Source organism: Schistocerca americana, chromosome 4, assembly GCF_021461395.2.
Source record: "Schistocerca americana isolate TAMUIC-IGC-003095 chromosome 4, iqSchAmer2.1, whole genome shotgun sequence".
Lineage (NCBI taxonomy): Eukaryota > Metazoa > Arthropoda > Insecta > Orthoptera > Acrididae > Schistocerca > Schistocerca americana.
In genome coordinates, this window is record NC_060122.1 from 239,534,280 (window position 1) to 239,555,517 (window position 21,238).

Genomic DNA, 21,238 nt, shown 5'->3' on the forward strand with positions numbered 1-21,238 from the left:
GCGGCCTGCCGGCCCGACACCTGGCGACGCTGACGCAGACGCAGACGCCGCGGGACACGTGACAGGCGCCGCGCCGCGCTGCATGTCCACCTCGCTGCGCGGAAACACGTGCGGAGCGGGCCGGCGGCAAACAGCGGCTGGCAGCCTCACTACATCTACATCTACATTTGTACTCCGCAAGCCACCCAACGGTGTGTGGCGGAGGGCACTTTACGTGCCACTGTCATTACCTCCCTTTCCTGTTCCAGTCGCGTATGGTTCGCGGGAAGGACGACTGCCGGAAAGCCTCCGTGCGCGCTCGAGTCTCTCTAATTTTACATTCGTAATCTCCTCTGGAGGTATAAGTAGGGGGAAGCAATATATTCGATACCTCATCCAGAAACGCACCCTCTCGAAACGTGGACAGCAAGCTATACCGCGATGCAGAGCGCCTCTCTTGCAGAGTCTGCCACTTGAGTTTGCTAAACATTTCCGTAACGCTATCACGGTTACCAAATAACCCTGTGACGATACGCGCCGCTCTTCTTTGGATCTTCTCTATCTCCATCAAGCCGATCTGGTACGGATCCCACACTGATGAGCAATACTCAAGTATAGGTCGAACGAGTGTTTTGTAAGCCACCTCCTTTGTTGATGGACTACATTTTCCAAGGACTCTCCCAATGAATCTCAACCTGGTACCCGCCTTACCAACAATTAATTTTATATGATCATTCCACTTCAAATCGTTCCGCACGCATACTCCCAGATATTTTACAGAAGTAACTGCTACCAGTGTTTGTTCCGCTATCATGTAATCATACAATAAAGGATCCTTCTTTCTATGTATTCGCAATACATTACGTTTGTCTATGTTAAGGGTCAGTTGCCACTCCCTGCACCAAGTGCCTATCCGCTGCAGATCTTCCTGCATTTCGCTACAATTTTCTAATGCTGCAACTTCTCTGTATACTACAGCATCATCCGCGAAAAGCCGCATGGAACTTCCGACACTATCTACTAGGTCATTTATATATATTGTGAAAAGCAATGGTCCCATAACACTCCCCTGTGACACGCCAGAGGTTACTTTAACGTCTGTAGACGTCTCTCCATTGATAACAACATGCTGTGTTCTGTTTGCTAAACACTCTTCAATCCAGCCACACAGCTGGTCTGATATTCCGTAGGCTCTTACTTTGTTTATCAGGCGACAGTGCGGAACTGTATCGAACGCCTTCCGGAAGTCAAGGAAAATAGCATCTACCTGGGAGCCTGTATCTAATATTTTCTGGGTCTCGTGAACAAATAAAGCGAGTTGGGTCTCACACGATCGCTGTTTCCGGAAGCCATGTTGATTCCTACAGAATAGATTCTGGGTTTCCAAAAACGACATGATACGCGAGCAAAAAACATGTTCTAAAATTCTACAACAGATCGACGTCAGAGATATAGGTCTATAGTTTTGCGCATCTGCTCGACGACCCTTCTTGAAGACTGGGACTACCTGAGCTCTTTTCCAATCATTTGGAACCTTCCGTTCCTCTAGAGACTTGCGGTACACGGCTGTTAAAAGGGGGGTAAGTTCTTTCGCGTACTCTGTATAGAATCGAATTGGTATCCCGTCAGGTCCAGTGGACTTTCTTCTTTTGAGTGATTCCAGTTGCTTTTCTATTCCTTGGACACTTATTTCGATGTCATCCATTTTTTCGTTTGTGCGAGGATTTAGAGAAGGAACTGCAGTGCGGTCTTCCTCTGTGGAACAGCTTTGGTACGTCACCATAACCGGGGGAGTCTTTGGGACCTTCGCTGTTCATTCTGCATGTTACTCACGTGGCCGGTAATATTAACACTCCTCAAATCTTTATGCCATGGTGCTATACAAGGTTTGGACAAAACCATAAAAACGTGCTAGAAATGCATGTCTGCACGTAAATGCAGGCGCTAGTCAAGCCCGCAAGCTGCGATATTGAATTTGACTATGAAAGGCAGGGCAGCTGTGCGTTGCCCTCAACACGTTGCAAGTGGCAGTCGTGGACAGAGCTATGTGCCGGCCGTTGTGGCCCAGCGGTTCTAGGCGCTTCAGTCCGGAACCGCGCGACTGCTACTGTCGCAGGTTCGAATCCTGCCTCGGGCATGGATGTGTGTGATGTCCTTAGGTTAGTTAGGTTTAAGTAGTTCTAAGTTCTAGGGGACTGATGACCTCAGATGTTAAGTCCCATAGTGCTCAGAGCCATTTTCAGAGCTATGTTCTGTACGATTGTTCAAAATGTGTATGAAATCTTATGGGACTTAACTGGTAAAGTAATCAGTCCCTAAGCTTACACACTACTTAACCTAAATTATCCTAAAGACAAACACACACACCCATGCCCGAGGGAGGGCTCGAACCACCGCCTCTGTACGATTGTGAGTGCGTATGTCAAGCTAAGTGAATCCGAACATGGACCAATATTTGGTGCTCTTGTGGTGGGTGCTTCCGTAACGAAGGTAGTCGAAGTGTTTGGTGTTTCAAGAGGCACCGTATCGAAGATTTGTATAACACGCAGGGAGAAGGACAAACATCATCCGCTAAGACACAATGTGGACGAAAGTGTGTGCTGATTGGTCGTGACAGACTGTCATTGAAGAGGATTGTGATGAAATAAGAAGATGACGACAGTTACCGAAGTCACTGCAGGGCTGAATATCGCACTCGCGAACTCCGTCAGCATCAAATGGAGCTCCATAAACATAGAATTACAAGGTGGACTGGAATTCCAAAACCACTCATAAGTGATTTAAAATCCTGTAACAGGAAAACGCGGTACCAAAGTCATAGAACCTGGATTATGGACCAATGGAAGAGTGTCATTTTGCCGGACTACAATCACTCTTGCCTGTAGTATTTGATTTTAAATATTGATCGTAATGGATAAAGTAAGAAAATACGGAAAGTACGCTCGTATCAGTGATGGGAACTGTAATAGCAATGAGCGTTTGCTATCATTGTCCGGGAGGCCCCTTGTGGGGCAGGTCCGGCCGCCTTGGTGCACGTCTTATTACACGACGCCAGATTAGGCGACCTGTGCGGCGGATGAGGATGAAGTGATGATGAAGACAACACAACACTCAGTCCCTGAGCGGAGAAAATCTCCGACCCAGCCGGGAATCGAACCCGGTCCCGTAGGACGGCAATCCGACACACTGGCCACTCAGCTATCGGGGCCGACGGAACTGTGATGAAATTTGCGTAACTAGTAATTGCCGGTCTGATGTTAATAAGATGACACGGGACCTTTAGAAGAAAATTAGAAAAAAAATTAACGCCCGTCTTTGCTTTGTAATAAATTGATCCTTCGAAAATGACTACGGATTTCGTAACGTAAATTTAAAGTGAAGTTAGATTCTTGAATTATCAGGCGATATGCGTTTAAGGCTGCTACTGTGGCGGCTAGTCAATGGACCACCGTATGAGGACGAATGACTTGATTCAAGCTCTCCGAAGAATTGCTGAAAATGTATTTAGAAAACAGTTTAGGATAAGGAATGTTTAAAAGTAATAAGCTATAGCAATATGCATCTCAGTAAGATTGTAATTATCAAAAGATATTCAATAAAAAATGAGACTGTCTTTTGCCTAATGTGCAGTCATGAGGAGCGCCAGGAGAAGAATGACAGTAGTAGTAGTTCTTTAAACAGAATACAGCTGAAGAGTGAACGTTGAGTACTTTTATACTACACATACATATTTAATCATATTACCTCTGGGTTTGGACGCTGTCAGTGTTATTTTGCCATGTTCTATTACAGGATGAGAACGGTTTTGATACAACGTATTAGACGTGGTAATGTGTTGTATTTTTGGTTTTTCCATATTCTTGTCCACCTCTACACATCACTACAAACATGGAGTGTGTAGGGGCCTTCGTTGTTCATATTGTATGTTACTGACCTGGCTACAGTATTGATACTCCTGAGATCTTTCGCAGAAGGTGCAGTTACCTATAATGAAGTACTGTCTAAAATAAGCTGCTCAAATTTCCTTCAGCTCTTGATAATCTTTCAAAGTGGTGCAGAGATTGGCAGTCCGCTCTATGTTCGGAAATGTACAGCTCCCTCCTTCAAAAATCGAAAAAATGTAGTACCCTTTGACTGCAACATCAAAAATTCACAACTAGGATCAGTCAGCTAAGACAAACATCTTGGTGTAACGGTCTGTAGGGATATGAAATGGAACATAGGCTCATATGTAGCTAATATAGGTGGCAGACTTCATTGTATTGGCAGAATACTAGGCAAGTGCAATAAATCTACAAAAGCGATTGCTTACAAAACAATCGCGCGAACCATCCTAGAACATTGTACCATTGTGTGGGAGCTGTACCAAATAGGACTAACAGGGGTTATTGAAGGTGTGCAGAGAAAGCGAACAGGTTTGTTTGACCCACGGGACGCGCCACGGATATACTGAAAATCTTGAATTGGCAGACATTCGAAGATACCGGTTGATCAAAAAGTCTGTATAAAATTGAAAACTGAGTATACCACGGAATAATGTAGATAGAGAGGTACAAATTGACACACATGCTTGGAATGACATGGGGTTTTATTAGAAAAAAAAATACAAAAGTTCAAAAAATGTCCGACAGATGGCGCTTCATCTGATCAGAAAAGCAATAATTAGCATAACAAAGTAAGACAAAGCAAAGATGATGTTCTTTACAGGAAATGCTCAATATGTCCACCATTATTCCTCAACAATAGCTGTAGTCGAGGCATAATGTTGTGAACAGCATTGTAAAGCGTGTCCGGAGTAATGGTGAGCCATTGGCGTCGGATGTTGTCTTTCAGCATCCCTAGAGATGTCGGTCGATCACGATACACTTGCGACTTCAGGTAACTCCAAAGCCAATAATCGCACGGACTGAAGTCTGGGAACCTGGGAGGCCAAGCATGACGAAAGTGGCGGCTGAGCACACGATCATCACCAAACGACTCGAATCTATCGGAAATTTTGTGAACTTTGTTTTTTTTGGTTCTAATAAAACCCCATGTCATTCCAAGCATGTGTGTTCTAATAAAACCCCATGTCATTCCAAGCATGTGTGTCAATTTTTACCTCTCTATCTACATTATTCCGTGGTTTATTAAGTTTTCAAATTTATACTGACTTTATGATCACCCGGTATATACCAGCTACCACGGGAAGGCCTATTGACGGAGTTTAAGAACAAGCTTTAAGTAAGAAACTCAAGATAATACTACGACTCGCGACGTATCGCTCCAGCAGGGATCATGAAGACAAGATTAGATTAATTAAAGTGCACACAGGGATGTTTAAGCAGTTGTTTTTCCCGCGCTCCAAGCGTGAATGGAAGCAGAAGAAGCCCTAGTAATGGTACCGTGGGATGTGCCCCAAGGCACACATTTCACACCAGGTTGCACAGTAGGGATATAAAAGTAAAGGTAGATATAGAAACAGTAATCATGTTACTAAACTGACTCACTGCAGGTTGTCAATGTGGCAACATAAGACGCAGAAACGCGATTTAAAGGCAACTGCATCATGGTGAATGAGAAATGAGGGGCAGTCAATCGAAAACCGAACACCCGCCGCAATGGAACGGTTCCATTCAAAAGTAATCACGATACGAGTTTAGACATTTATCCCACTGTGAGAGGACACATTCGGTTCCTGTTACGTAGTGTATGGTCGGCTGCTAACGAATCTGTAACCGCACCCACTCTTGCATTTCTTTGTCCGACTGAAACCGACGTCGACGCGTGTCTTTCTTCAGGTCACTAAGGATGTGAAATTGTATAATTGTATGTATATTGATGGCGAAGAGGCGGGGGGGGGGGGGGGGGGGGGAAGGAGAAAGAAAAGGAAAGGGTTTACTGATGTCAGCTGCATCGGGCCATTACTTGGTATCAGCTGCGAGGAGTGAAAATGTATCCCCGACCGGGATTCGAACCCAGGATCTCCTGCTTACTAGACAGGTGCGCTAACCACTGCGCCACCTGGGACGCAGTCTTATTGCAACTGCGCGGATATCTCGGCACGCCTCACAGCCTGAGCCATGCCGACTCGCATCGATCAATCGATCGGTAGACCGCGGTAACGGGGCACGATATTTGATGGTTCTCCACGCTAGGAGCTTTGACCGGAACGAAGGTTGACAGAATAGGCGTTCCGAATCGTAAGGAGTAATTGCGGAGCGCGAGGCCGGTTTATCTCCGCTGTCTGGAGCTGGTAGTAAATGGCTTTTGCAGAGAACAGACCTCATCTCGCGAAGAGGGTTCGTTTGTTTGGCTGTGACGGCGATGAGACTCTGGAAATTTGCCTGTGCCGAGCGTATGGAGATTTTGAGTGCCACGTCGCTATCGACTCATCAGATATGTTGGTGAGACTCTTCCTGTGACTTCTGCGCCTTGTTCTGTTAAAATCATAGTGCTGCGACTAGTTTCTCCTTCCCAGAATGTCTGGTGTGTTAGCTGTTTATGGGGGCTCGCTCCGAAAGAACTGAGTTTACCTTAACGGAAGCAGCCCTGTTTCATTACAGACGTTAGTCGCAACTGTTTGTGAAATGCGTCGAAGTAGCGTTTCTATGTTACAGGGCTAATGGAGGTACATTAATCAGAGCTGCCTGTTTAAATTGGTCACATTTCGAGTCATATTTCGAGCAGCTTACCGTGGACAATGTTGAGGGCTGATCTGTATGTTTTTCTTCCTTTTAAATACAGTGAAGTCTAACTTAGAGTGCCTTTCATTGTATTCATTTTAGTTTAGCATTTGCGAGACATTTTAGTGGGGTGAGTCTAATTTAGTCAATGAGCCTTTTCACAGTAATTATTTTAGTTAAGTATTTCTAAAACATTTTGGTGGGGTTGTTAGTTTACCGGCCCTGAGACTTTAAATGCTAAATTGTGCTAAAACAAGAATGTGCTTTCTCACTGCAGTTGCGAAGGGCAGCCTTGTAAAAAAATTTTGACATATGAGATTCTGTCGCTTATCTATTTGAAATAGTGGAGTTTACGTTAGTAAGAGCTGCCCGTTTCGTTACTTATAGCTAGTGTTTTATTACAAAACATTTTAGAAGTCAGCGAGTTAGAATTTTCTTCCATTTCAAAATAGAGTATAATGTCTGTTCCTGCTGCATGATTAGTGCAAGTAACTCGTTGCCAATTAATTTTGGGGGCACGTAAGTCTTTCCTGTAAACATCGTGCTACCCAGTTGATAAGTGCTTTGTTGCTTATCACCATATTCGCTGATTGGGCAGATGTTTTTTTTGCCTGTTTATTTTTTTTGTCTCTTAAATGGTAACATCATGAAATATGTACCACCTTTCGCAAAGCAGTGCACTTTTACTAGTTTTCGAAGGTTAGTTCTTAGTCTGTTGTAGTTCACATTGTACAGGACCTGCCCCATCCACCAGCACACCTGTGGGTGGCGAGTTCACAGTATATGTCACCAATGGACGTTATGCATTGCTTATGTTACTACTGTTGTTACCAAATCTACTGCAGTGGACTGAAAAATTTTGTAAATGTTAAGGGTTTGATTTTTAATATGCAGCTGGCTGACTTCAGATACCTGTTACTGTTTGAAAAATTGCTTAGTATCTTAACTGTTTAAAAGCTCTTTTCCAGACGCCAGTTGCCGATCTCATTTCCTCATTAATACTCGACAAATTGTTTAATGTCTTACTTGTTTTTAAAAGCTATTTGCTGACGTCATAACTTGTTGACTTTTACTTCAATTTAAGATTATGCATGTTTTCAACTGTGAACGCTGCTTTCCTGCCCCCTGGCCCAACCCTCCTGCTCAACAGCAGCTTTACGGTACCTACGCCCAAAGCATAGCCGACCCACATTCCGTCCAAGCACCACCTTCTTTCAGATATGTCCAAAGTAATAGACACCCCGCATTCGTACAACTGATTCGCCTACGTGGGCAGTGGATCCACTTTCTTCGGTGTGGATGCAGAAATATGACCGACCATCTGTGGGAATCTCAGAGTAGCGAGCATGGAGGAAATGGACAGGGACTGTGGATGGGGACTGTGGATGGGTGGCTCTCGGTTGAAATGTGGGTCGGCCGTGAGAGCTCCCGAGATACACCGCACAGTTGTGATAACACTTTGTCCCAGATGGCGCAGTGGTTAAGGCACCTGCCTAGTAAGCAGGAGAACCCCTGTTCGAATCCTGGTCCAGTATAAATCTTCACTCGTCGTCGCTGATTCCGCGTAACGTCCTGATGCAGCTGACAGCCGCTATCCCCTCCTTCTCCTTCCAATTTTCCCCCCGGCCTCCACCTTCAGTTTACATATAATGTATCAGAGCAGCAGATTCCGCATGGTGTCTGTTCTTTCGGACATGTCCAAAGGAACAAACACCACGCATTCATACAAAGATGTGAAAATCATACAGTGAAAGACGCCGAATGTTGCAGTGTTTCCCATGCAAAGTGTAGCCTTCGTCCGATTGGCAGCGTGGGGGCGGGTGTTGTCGTGCCACAGGATCTACATCTACATCTACATTGATACTCCGCAAGCCACCCAACGGTGATTGCATCTATATCGATTGCACCCGTAACATATTTCTGTGCACCAGGAATTGCATGACGACGACTTTGAACGGTGATTGCATCCGGCAGTCCAAGAGCAAACGGCAAAGCTAACAGAGGAGAAAACCCACATCTCACCCACCAAATAAATCCAAAGACGTTCACACAAGTTCCGTTGAGGTTGTGATGACCTTTGTCTTCGACTCCAGTGGCCCTCTGTCGTCGAGTTCTTCGAGCGTTGAACCACATCAGTGCGCAGCGCTATGAAGACACTTTGCAGAAACTGCAACGCACCGTAAAGACAAAGTCCCTCCACTCTCTCCTCCCGCACAGGCCATGAAGGCCCAAAGGTACCGACTGGCCGCCATGTCATCCTCAGCCCACAGGCGCCACTGGCATTTTTTTTTTTTTTTCGGGCGCACAACTACAGTGGTCATTAGCGCCCAGACTAAATTATGAATTCACTGCGAGGCACAATGTTAAAACAGCAATTAAAAAGGACAACACTATAAAGGCACATTAACAGGCAAGGGATCAAAAGAAAACATCATAGTCAAATGTCCTTAGACAGGTTTGTCAAGTGGATAAAACGAAGAACGCGAGCAGCTGTTCCTGGCTCTTCCGCTAAAATTTCATCCAGAGTACATGGCAGGCCAAAATCAATGCGCAGTGTATTAAAATTCGGATAGGACCTTAAAATGTGGCGTACCGTCATCAATTGCCCACATGGGCAGAACGGCGCCGGCGCAGCCGTCAGCAGATGGTGTCACTAGATGCGGATATGGAGAGGCATGTGGTCAGCACACCGCACTCCCGGCCATAGGTCAGTTTCCGAGACCGGAGCCACTACTTCTCACTCAAGTAGCTCCTCAGTTTGCCTCACAAGGGCTGAGTGCACCCCGCGTGCCAACAGCTCTCGACAGACGAGATGGTCACCCATCCAAGTACTAGCCCAACCAGACAGCGCTTAACGTCGGTGATCTGACGGGAACCGGTGTTACCACTGCGGCAAGGCCGTTGGCACCGTAAAGATAAAATGTCCAGGAATGCTGCAAATGGAAGTATCCTGTTGCACGATAATGCCCACGCTCAAACTGGCAATTGGACCAAGTCTCGGCGTCTATGATTTGGTTGGGAAACACTGTAACATCCTCTGTACATCTCTCATCTTTCACTGACTGATTTTCACATCTTGGGCGACCTGAAGTAAGACATGCATGGTTGACGGTTTCAGTCGGACGGGGAAGAGCAAAAGCAGGAGTGGTTGTAGATCCCTCAGCAGCCGGCCGCGTTCTATGAAACGGGAGCTGGTCATCTCGTCTCCAAGTGGGATAAATGTCTTTATGAATTGGCGATTACTTTTGAATGGAACCGTTCAGTGGTCCCTTTATGTCAGGTGTTCGTTTCCCATCCGATTGCCCTTAATAAAATGGTGCAAATGGCTCTGAGCACTATGGGTCTCAACTGCTGAGGTCATTAGTCCCCTAGAACTTAGAACTAGTTAAACCTAACTAACCTAAGGACATCACAAACATCCATGCCCGAGGCAGGATTCGAACCTGCGACCGTAGCGGTCTTGCGGTTCCAGACTTCAGCGCCTTTAACCGCACGGCCACTTCGGCCGGCTTGATTGCCCTTAATACTGTAAGGAATTACGGACCTGTAGCACTGAACAAACGTCTGACACAGAGAAATTAGGAATACGGTTAGGTTATCATTCAATATGGGAAAAGTACTCTTATGTCTGAAGAACGGTAATGAGCTACTAAGCTACTGAAGATATTACTGTGTGCTTATTATGCAGATGTGTGAACCGTCTTGCAAAGTGACATGTTCTTGTGAAGGAATACAAGTGCCGCTTAATAAGGACTACATAAATGTGTGGCTTATGAGGAGCTGTTTGATCACTGTACCCCATTCTTTTTAACTGTCTATGCATAGTCATTGCGTCAGCAGGATAGCTGGCAGCACTTTGGGACTCGAAAGTGATTGCTTCCTCTGATTTTAGGCAATTTTTTACTACCACCCTCAGCACTGCTCGACGTTCTCTGTTCGGCAGTTCATGACGTCCACCCGATTTCGGGTAGTTTTTTTGAAAACACAGAAACGAGTAATAAGGGTAAAAAACTGATTTAACAACGGTTAATCACTTGAGAAAATTTTTAAAGAATATAAAATTGACTCTTCCGACATAAGAAGTGAAGTTGACAAACGTGAGACGAAAAATAGGAATGAGTTTCACAGTGCTGTGCACTACAAGATCATTACTATCCGGACACCCCTATCGAATGCGGACTTTAGCACTAGATGTAACGAGAGGTGGCCCCACCACTATAAAAGGAAGCGAGGAGTATTGCGTTGTCAGCAGCAAGGCAGTAACAGCAGGAGGGGTCAGTCGGGAAAGCTCTGTGACTTCGAACGTGAATTAGTCACTGTATGCTACCTCAGTAACAAGTTCATCAGGGAGAGTGGTGTGGTGGTGGTGGTGGTGGTAAGTTCCTATGGGACCCAACCACTGATCATCAGTTCCTAGGCTTACACACTATTTAATCTGACTTAAACTAACTTACGCTAATGACAACACACATACCCATGCCCGACGGAGGACTCGATCCTCCGACGGGGGGAGCCGCGCGAACAGTAGCAAGGAACCTCAGACGCCGCGGCTACTCCGCGGGCCATCAGGCTACCCAAGTCAGCTGTCAGTGATGTGCTTATGAAGTGGAAGAGTGAAACAACAACCACAGCTAAACCAAGATCAAGCAGACAATGCAGTACATTGGTCGAGCAGATCCTCGTAAGCCACACTTTTATATACAGGGTGGTCCATCGATCGTGACCGGGCCAAAAATTTCACGAAAGAAGCGTCAAACGAAAAAAACTACAAAGAACGAAACTTGTCTTGCTTGAAGGGGGAAACCAAATGGCGCTATGGGTGGCCCGCTAGATGGCGCTGCCATAGGTCAAACGGATAGCGACTGCGTTTTTTTAATTAGGAACCCCCATTTTTATTACATATTCGTGTAGAACGTAAAGAAATATGAATGTTTTAGTTGGACCACTTTTTTCGCTTTGTGATAGATGGCGCTGTAATAGTCACAAACATATGGCTCACAATTTTAGACGAACAGTTGATAACAGGCAGGTTTTTTAAATTAAAATACAGAACGTAGGTACGTTTGAACATTTTATTTCGGTTGTTCCAATGTGAACTTATCGTTTCTGAGAACGCATGCTGTTACAGCGTGATTACCTGTAAATACCACATCAATGCAATAAATGCTCAAAATGATGTCCGTCAACCTCAATACATTTCGCAATACGTGCAACGACATTCCTCTCAACAGCGAGTAGTTCGCCTTCCGTAATGTTAGCACATGCTTTGACAATTCCCAGATCCACGTTGTCAGGCGTTGTCGGTGGATCACGATAGCAAATATCCTTCAACTTTCCCCAAAGAAAGAAATCCGGGGACATCATATCCAGTGAAAGTGCGGGCCATGGTATGGTGCTTCGACGACCGATCCAGCTGTCGTGAAATATCTTATTCAATACCGCTTCAACCGCACGCGAGCTATGTGCCGGGCATCCATCACTTTGAAAGTACATCGCCATTCTGTCATGCAGTGAAACATCCTACGTAGGAAATCAGCATACATTGCACCATGTAGATTGCCATCGATAAAATGGGGGCCAATTATCCTTCCTCCCATAATGCCGCACCATACATTAACCCGCCAAGGTCGCTGATGTTCCACTTGTCGCAAGCCATCGTGGATTTTCCGTGGCCCTGTAGTGCATATTATGCCGGTTTACGTTACCGCTGTTTGTCGTTCAAAATCGTCGCCATGCAATTCCTGGTGCACAGAAATATGTTACGGGTGCAATCGATGTTGATGTAGCATTCTCAACACCGACGTTCTTGAGATTCACTATTCTTGCGTAATTTGTCTGCTACTAATGTGCGAATTATCCGCAACAGCAGCTAAAACACTTACTTGGGCATCATCATTTGTTACAGGTCGTGGTCGACGTTTCACATTTAGCCGAACACTCCCTGCTTCCTTGTTGTTGTTGTGGTCTTCAGTCCTGAGACTGGTTTGATGCAGCTCTCCATGCTACTCTATCCTGTGCAAGCTTCTTCATCTCCCAGTACCTACTGCAACCTACATCCTTCTGAATCTCCTTGCTGTTTTCATCTCTTGGTCTCCCTCTACAATTTTTACCCTCCACGGTGCCCTCCAATACTAAATTGGTGATCCCTTGATGCCTCAGAACGTGTCCTACCAACCGATCCCTTCTCCTAGTCTAGTTGTGCCACAAGCTCCTCTTCTCCCCAATTCTATTCAACACCTCCTCATTAGTTATGTGATCTACCCATCTAATCTTCAGCATTCTTCTGGAGCACCACATTTCGAAAGCTTCTATTCTCTTCCTGTCTAAACTTTTTATCGTCCATGTTTCACTTCCATACATGGCTACACTCTGTGGTGTCACCGCCAGACACCACACTTGCTAGGTGGTAGTTTAAATCGGCCGCGGTCCATGTAGTACATGTCGGACCCGCGTGTCGCCACTGTGATCGCAGACCTAGCGCCACCACCAAGGCAGGTCTCGTGATACGAGAGTGGACTCGACCCCAGTTGTACGAGAACCAAGCTACCGCCCAGTTGTACGCGAACCTAGCTATCGCCCAGTTGTACGAAGCCTTTCTCTCTCATTAGCCGAGAGACAGAATAGCCATCAGCTAAGTTAATGGCTACGAACTAACAAGGAGCCATTTGTATCAGTGCCTATAGCTTACGAGTATTCAAGAGAGATGTATTCCAAGGAATTAATAAAAGATAAGTAAAAAGCATCTACATACTTTTCTTCTTATTCATTCATAAGTTTTTATGTTCCAGACTTCACGCCCGTCTGCTTATTGCCGTTCGTGCACTATCGGCCACAGCGTTAGTTTAGCGTGCCTTTCTTTTGGCTACTACCGTGTGGCGTAACAGTCTTGTTACGTCACAACAGATTGGCGACGAGTAAAAACTTCTTTCTGATTGCTTACATTTAATTGTGTCATGGCTTCGCCACATTCTCCAGATGTACTGTCCGAATTTTATCGCTTGCAGAATCAGCAGACGCAGGCGTTACTGGATGCCCTTGGACAGCTCGTCCAGGGTCAACGTGCGCTGCACACCGATGCGGCCGCAGCCGCTTCACCGCTACCGCAGCCACAACCTGCCGTTGCACCGCCTTTTAGGCCCTACGACCCGAACCACGAGACCTGGCAAGAGTGGTCTCGTCAGTTCGCCTTCCACCTGGCTGCCTACAAAATTCAAGGTAATGAGCGGCAGCCGTTTTTGCTTTCTTGTGTCGGTGTGTCCACATACCGTGTGATAGTGAAATTGTTTCCCCGGCGCGACGTAGCAACTCTGTCATACGAGGAAATTTTGTCTGCCTTAGATGTCTATTTCAAAGAAACAGTTAATGTGGTTGCAAAACGGTATACGTTTTTTCGTACAAAACGTACGGCCGGTCAAACTAATAGGGAGTGGGTAGCAACATTGCAAGGACTTACTAGGGACTGTGCCTTTGAATGTGACTGTGGTCTTTCTTATTCAGATACAATGGTGCGTGATGCAATTGCACAGAACGTTTCTGATGTTCGCATACGGGAGCAAATTTTGAAACTAGTTAATCCCTCCCTTCAACAAGTGATAGACATATTGGATCGACAGGACACACTTGACTGTGCTCAGGAATCTTTTGAAACTTCGCCAGCTGTGTGTAACATTAACCGGCCCGCCGGGCGCGCTCGCGCCACGCGGCCCGGTCAACTGCCCTCGCGGCCGTCCGCACAGCTGCCGCCGCGTGCTAAGCCAGGTGTGCCGCGCCAGCACACAAATGCAGTGAAATCATGCCCGCGGTGTGCTACTAGACATTCGCGTGAACATTGCCCGTCACGCCAAGCTATTTGCTTTTTCTGCAATAAGAAAGGACATGTTCAAAGTGTTTGCCAGAAAAAGCTCAGATCAGACAATCACAATCATTCCAGGCCCTTTGCTTCGCGCCGGAATCGAACCAAGGACACTCAGGCTCGTGGACCTTCGCCTATGGACATTCATGTCGTTAATTCCACTTCGTCCAGTGACACTTTCTCTAACAGTAACTGTGATCGTCCCACAAAAACTGTGCGTCGACGTCGCCGGAAATCACGTCAATTAACAAGTGATTCTGTACCAGTGTCTGTTCCACTTGCACAAAACAGTCGCTCTTGTCGTCAGCAGGACAATAAACTTTTTGTGGACTTAGACTTTGAAGGCAAAGTGATACCATTCCAGCTCGATACCGGAGCTGCAGTTTCATTGCTCAATCACGACACATACAAACAACTGGGCGCACCTCCGTTGCGTGCCGCAAATGTTAAGCTAACTACATATTCCGGACAGAAAATTCCTGTGTTAGGACAGTGCAGCCTTCTTGCAACATACAAGGGACAAACAAAACTTGTGTCATTTTACGTTCTTCGTTCTTCTTCTGCAGTGAACTTATTTGGTCTAGATTTATTTAAGTTGTTTAACATGTCTATTGTAAATCAGGTCCTATCAGTGAATCAGACTGTGCCTACAGACAGTGTTTCTCGGCTGTGTGACGAATTTGCAGACATTTTTGCACCGGGCTTAGGTTGCGCTACAAACTATGACGCACATTTAGAACTGGAAGGAAACGCGCAACCGAAATTTTGCAGAGCGCGCAATGTTCCCCACGCATTGCGTGATGGGGCCGCAAGAACATTGAACAATGTAGAATCACAAGGTGTGAGTGAATGTGCGCAATGCCTCTTCTCTTTCAGCTCCGCTTCATCGCTTACGCCGTACTGGTGTTCCGTTTCTCTGGACGACGGAATGCGAACGCGCCGTTCGCCAGTTGAAATCGGCGTTGCTTTCTAATACTTGCCTTACGCCATTCGATCCCCAGAAACCCCTTTTGTTGATGGTAGATGCATCGGATTTCGGGATCGGTGCTGTGCTTGCGCACAAAGTTGGCTCACATGATCGCCCTATTGCCTTTGCGTCCAAATTGCTCTCGTCTGCGCAAAGAAATTATTCACAGATAGAGAAAGAAGCTTTGGCTCTCGTGTTTGGTGTTACTAAGTTCCATGATTTCTTGTATGGTCGTCACTTTACCATCATCACGGACCACAAACCTTTGACATCGCTTTTTCATCCGAACAAGCCTGTACCTCCACGTACAGCGCAGAAATTCATTCGCTGGTCTATTTTCCTCTCGCAGTACCGCTACGATATCTTGTATCGGTCCACTGCTAAGCACGGAAACGCCGATGCGTTGTCCCGTTTGCCTGTTGCTGAGGATAAAGCATTCGATTCTTCCGAACTTGCTTGCATGTTCATTGATTCGGAAACCGATGAAGTGGTCGAATCGTTTCCGATTGATTTTCGTCGTGTAGCTACAGCCACCGCTGCTGACCCTGTCCTTGCTACTGTTTTACGTTTTGTTGCTACGCGATGGCCTTTGTCAAAGTCTCGGATCGAGGATCCGTTGGTTCGCCGATTTTTTGCTCACAAGGAGAGACTTTTTGTTCGACGTGGTGTTTTGTTGTTGCGTTCTGATAATGATCAGTCCAGAGTCGTGGTCCCACGTTCGTTACAGTCCTCTGTTTTACGGCTTCTTCACCAAGGACATTGGGGTATAGTGCGAACGAAACAACTTGCTCGTCAGCACTGTACTTGGTTCGGAATCGATGCTGCGATTACGAATATGTGTTCTTCGTGCCCGGCGTGTGCCGAACAACAATCCGCACCGCCGCGGAAAGTCTTTGCGTGGCCAAAAGCCACTTCCCCTTGGCAACGCTTGCACATTGATTTTGCTGGTCCATTCTGGAATGCTCGATGGTTGGTTCTGGTCGACGCCTTCAGTAATTTTCCTTTTGTTGTCCGGATGTCTTCCACGACGTCCTCCGCCACCATCCAAGCGTTGTCTGCTATCTTTTGCATTGAAGGTCTTCCGCAGACTATTGTTTCCGACAATGGCCCACAATTCATGTCCGCAGAATTTCAGTCATTCTGCCAGGCCAATGGTATTCAACATCTGACATCCGCGCCGTTTTCGCCTCAGTCCAACGGTGCCGCTGAACGATTGGTCCGGACTTTCAAGTCGCAGATGTTGAAATTGAAAGAGTCGCATTCTCGGGAGGACGCATTGTTGCTCTTTTTGTCTTCGTATCGCTCTCAGCCCCGAGATGGTCGCTCGCCGGCTGAGTTGCTCCACGGTCGTCCTCATCGCACCTTGATGTCTTTGCTGCATCCTCCGCATCAGGTTCCTGTGCAGCGGCAGACTCCTGCTTTTGCTCCAGGCGACGTTGTATTTTATCGCAACTATCGAGGTTCACGGCGTTGGCTCGCAGGGCGCATTCTTCGCTGCCTCGGCCGCGCGATGTATTTGGTTTTGGGGGCCTCTGGTGAGGTGCGTCGGCATCTCAATCAGCTGCGCCTCTGTCGTCGCTCGGGTTCTGCCGCTCCCCGTCTGCTTTCAGCGACGGTGCCGTCCGGTCAGCGCCCTGGGGACCCATCTACTGGCTCGCCTCATCCCCAGGTGTTACCGACGATGCCTTCCATTTTGCCCCATGGCGACGCGCCGCCGCCGCCGCAGCAGCAGCAGCAGCAGCAGCAGCCGCCGCCGCCGCCGACCGCATTCGACGCTTCGTTGCAGCCGCCAAGCGCCTCCCAGGGTCACGCGCCGCCGATCGCTTCCCGTGACCAGCTGTCCTCCGCCATGGAACTCCCGACCGCTCCGGACCACATGACGTCATCGCGCGTCGGCTACCCCGACGCAATGGAGGTCGACACTTCGGCCCCTCATGTTTCTTTACGGGCGCATACACCGCATGTTGACGTGCACCCTGGACTAGTTTTGCAGGCGTTTCCTAGCTCCCCTCGGACCGGATGGCCGGGTGCGGGTGGCACAGCCTCGCCTGTTGTTAGGCTCCCCACCTCATCGCATACGTCAACATGTGGTCCTCCCCACGGCGGGCGGAAGCCTTATTACACGACCGTTCGCCGATTTGCGGGGGAGGAATGTGGTGTCACCGCCAGACACCACACTTGCTAGGTGGTAGTTTAAATCGGCCGCGGTCCATGTAGTACATGTCGGACCCGCGTGTCGCCACTGTGATCGCAGACCTAGCGCCACCACCAAGGCAGGTCTCGTGATACGAGAGTGGACTCGACCCCAGTTGTACGAGAACCAAGCTACCGCCCAGTTGTACGCGAACCTAGCTATCGCCCAGTTGTACGAAGCCTTTCTCTCTCATTAGCCGAGAGACAGAATAGCCATCAGCTAAGTTAATGGCTACGAACTAACAAGGAGCCATTTGTATCAGTGCCTATAGCTTACGAGTATTCAAGAGAGATGTATTCCAAGGAATTAATAAAAGATAAGTAAAAAGCATCTACATACTTTTCTTCTTATTCATTCATAAGTTTTTATGTTCCAGACTTCACGCCCGTCTGCTTATTGCCGTTCGTGCACTATCGGCCACAGCGTTAGTTTAGCGTGCCTTTCTTTTGGCTACTACCGTGTGGCGTAACAGTCTTGTTACGTCACAACACACTCCATACAAATACTTTCAGAAACGACTTCCTGACACTTAAATCTATACTCGATGTTAACAAATTTCTCGTCTTCTCAAACGCTTTCCCTGCCATTGCCAGTCTACATTTTATATCCTCTCTACTTCGACCATCATCAGTTATTTTGCTCCCCAAATAGCAAAACTCCTTTACTACTTTAAGTGTCTCATTTCCTAATCTAATACCCTCAACATCACCCGACTTAATTCGACTACATTCCATTATCCTCGTTTTGCTTTTGTTGACGTTCATCTTATGTCCTCCCTTCAAGACACTATCCATTCCGTTCAACTGCTCTTCCAAGTCCTTTGCTGTCTCTGACAGAATTACAATGTCATCGGCGAACCTCAAACTTTTTATTTCTTCTCCATGGATTTTAATACCTACTCCGAAATTTTCTTTTGTTTCCTTCACTGCATGCTCAATATACAGATTGAATAACATCGGGGAGAGGCTACAACCCTGTCTCACTGCCTTCCCAACCACTGCTTACCTTTCATGCCCCTCGACTCTTGTAACTGCCATCTGGTTTCTGTACAAATTGTAAATAGCCTTTCGCTCCCTGTATTTTAACCCTGAATTTGAAAGAGAGTATTCCAGTCAACATTGTCAAAAGCTTTCTCTAAGTCTACAAATGCTAGAAGCGTAGGTTCGCCTTTTCTTAATCTAGCTTCGAAGATAAGTCGTAGGGTCAGTATTGCCTCACGTGTTCCAACACTTCTGCGGAATCCAAACTGATCTTCGCCGAGGTCGGCTGCTACCAGTTTTTCCATTCGTCTGTAAAGAATTCGCGTTAGTATTTTGCAGCCGTGACTTATTAAACTGATAGTTCGGTACTTTTCACCTGCTCTCTTTGGGATTGGAATTATTATATTCTTCTTGAAGTCTGAGGGTATTTCGCCTGTCTCATACATCTTGCTCGCCAGATGGTAGAATTTTGTCAGGACTGGCTCTCCCAAGGCCGTCAGTAGTTCTAATGGAATGTTGTCTACTCCCGGGGCCATGTTTCGACTCAGGTCCTTCAGTGCTCTGTCAAACTCTTCCCGCAGTATCGTATCTCCTATTTCATCTTCATCTACATTCTCTTCCATTTCCATAATATTGTCCTCAAGTACATCGCCCGTGTATAGACCCTCTATATTCTCCTTCCACCTTTCTGCTTTCCCTTCTTTGCTTAGAGCTGGGTTTCCATCTGAGCTCTTGATATTCATACAAGTGGTTCTCTTTTCTCCAAAGGTCTCTTTAATTTTCCTGTAGGCAGTATATATCTTACCCCTAGTGAGATAAGTCTCTACATCCTTACATTTATCCCCTAGCCATCCCTGCTTAGCCATTTTGCACTTCCTGTCGATCTCATTTTTGAGACTTTTGTATTCCTTTTTGCCTGTTTCATTTACTGCATTTTTATATTTTCTCCTTTCGTCAATTAAATTCAATATTTCTTCTGTTACCCAAGGATTTCTACTAGCCCTCGTCTTTTTACCTACTTGATCCTCTGCTGCCTTCACTACTTCATCCCTCAAAGCTACTCATCCTTCTTCTACTGTATTTCTTGCCCCTATTCCTGTCAATTGTTCCCTTACGCTCTCCCTGTAACTCTGTACAACCTCTGGTTCTTTCAGTTTATCCAGGTCTCATCTCCTTAAATCCCCACCTTTTTGTAGTTTCTTCAGTTTAATTTACAGTTCATAACCAATAGTTTGTGGTCAGAGTCCACATCTGCCCCTGGAAATGTCTTACAATTTAAAACCTGGTTCCTAAATCTTTGTCTTACCATTATATAATTTATCTGAAATCTGTCAGTATCTCCAGGCTTTTTCCATGTAGACAAAGTTCTTTTATGATTCTTGAACCAAGTGTTAGCTACGATTAAGTTACGCTCTGTACAAAATTCTACCAGGCGGCTTCCTCTTTCATTTCTTACCTCCAATCCATATTCACCTACTTCGTTTCCTTCTCTCCCTTTTCCTACTACCGAATTCCAGTCACCCATGACTATTAAATTTTCGTCTCCCTTCACTATCTGAATAATGTCTTTTATTTAATCAAACATTTCTTCAATTTCTTCGTCATCTGCAGAGCTAGTTGGCATATAAAATTGTACTACTGTAGTAGGCGTGGGCTCCGTGTCTATCTTGGTCACAATAATGCGTTCACTATGCTGTTTGTAGTAGCTTAGCCGCATTCCTATTTTTTATTCATTATTAAACCTACTCCTGCATTACCCCTATTTGACTTTGTATTTATAACCCTGTATTCGCCTGACCAAAAGTCTGGTTCCTCCTGCCACCGAACTTCACTAATTCCCACTATATCTAACTTTAACCTATCCGTATCCCTTTTTAAATTTTCTAACCTACCTGCCCGATTAACGGATCTGACATTCCACGCTCCTATCCGTAGAACGCCAGTTTTCTTTCTCTTGATAACGACGTCCTCCTTTTACCCAAGAGGACGCCAACATCATTAACCATACTGTAAAGCTGCATGCCCTCGGGAAAAAATTACGTCTGTAGTTTCCCCTTGCTTTCAACCGTTCGCAGTACCAGCACAGCAAGGCCGTTTTGGCTAGTGTTACAAGGCCAGATCAGTCAATCATCCAGGCTGTTGCCCCTGCAACTACTGAAAAGGCTGCTGCCCCTCTTCAGGAACCACGCGTTTGTCTGGCCTCTTAACAGATACCCCTTCGTTGTGGTTGCGCCTACGGTACGGCTATCTGTATCGCTGAGGCACGCAAGCCTCCCCACCAATGGCAAGGTCCATGGTTGATGTTTCCTTATATAACGTAACTATCCGGCGGACGGTCCGGACACTTGGATGATGTCGTCCAGGATACCGAACAGCAAACATAGTACACGCCCGTTGGGCATTTTGATCACAATAGCCATACATCAACACGATATCGACCTTTCCCGCAATTGGTAAGCGGTCCATTTTAATACGGGTAACGTATCACGAAGCAAGTACCGCCCGCACTGGCGGAATGTTACGTGATACCATGAACTTGTACGTTTGTGACTATTACAACGCCGTCTATCACAAAGCGAAAAAAGTGGTCCAACTAAAGCA

At 46.3% G+C, this 21,238-nt stretch overlaps 1 non-coding gene across 1 annotated transcript; it reads right to left on the reverse strand.

The window, feature by feature from the left end:
• Nucleotides 1-5,915: 5,915 nt before the first annotated feature.
• On the reverse strand, nt 5,916-5,988 carry Trnat-agu. The gene has a single exon. It is a non-coding gene; the product is annotated as a tRNA-Thr (tRNA).
• Between the last annotated feature and the right edge of the window lie 15,250 nt (nt 5,989-21,238).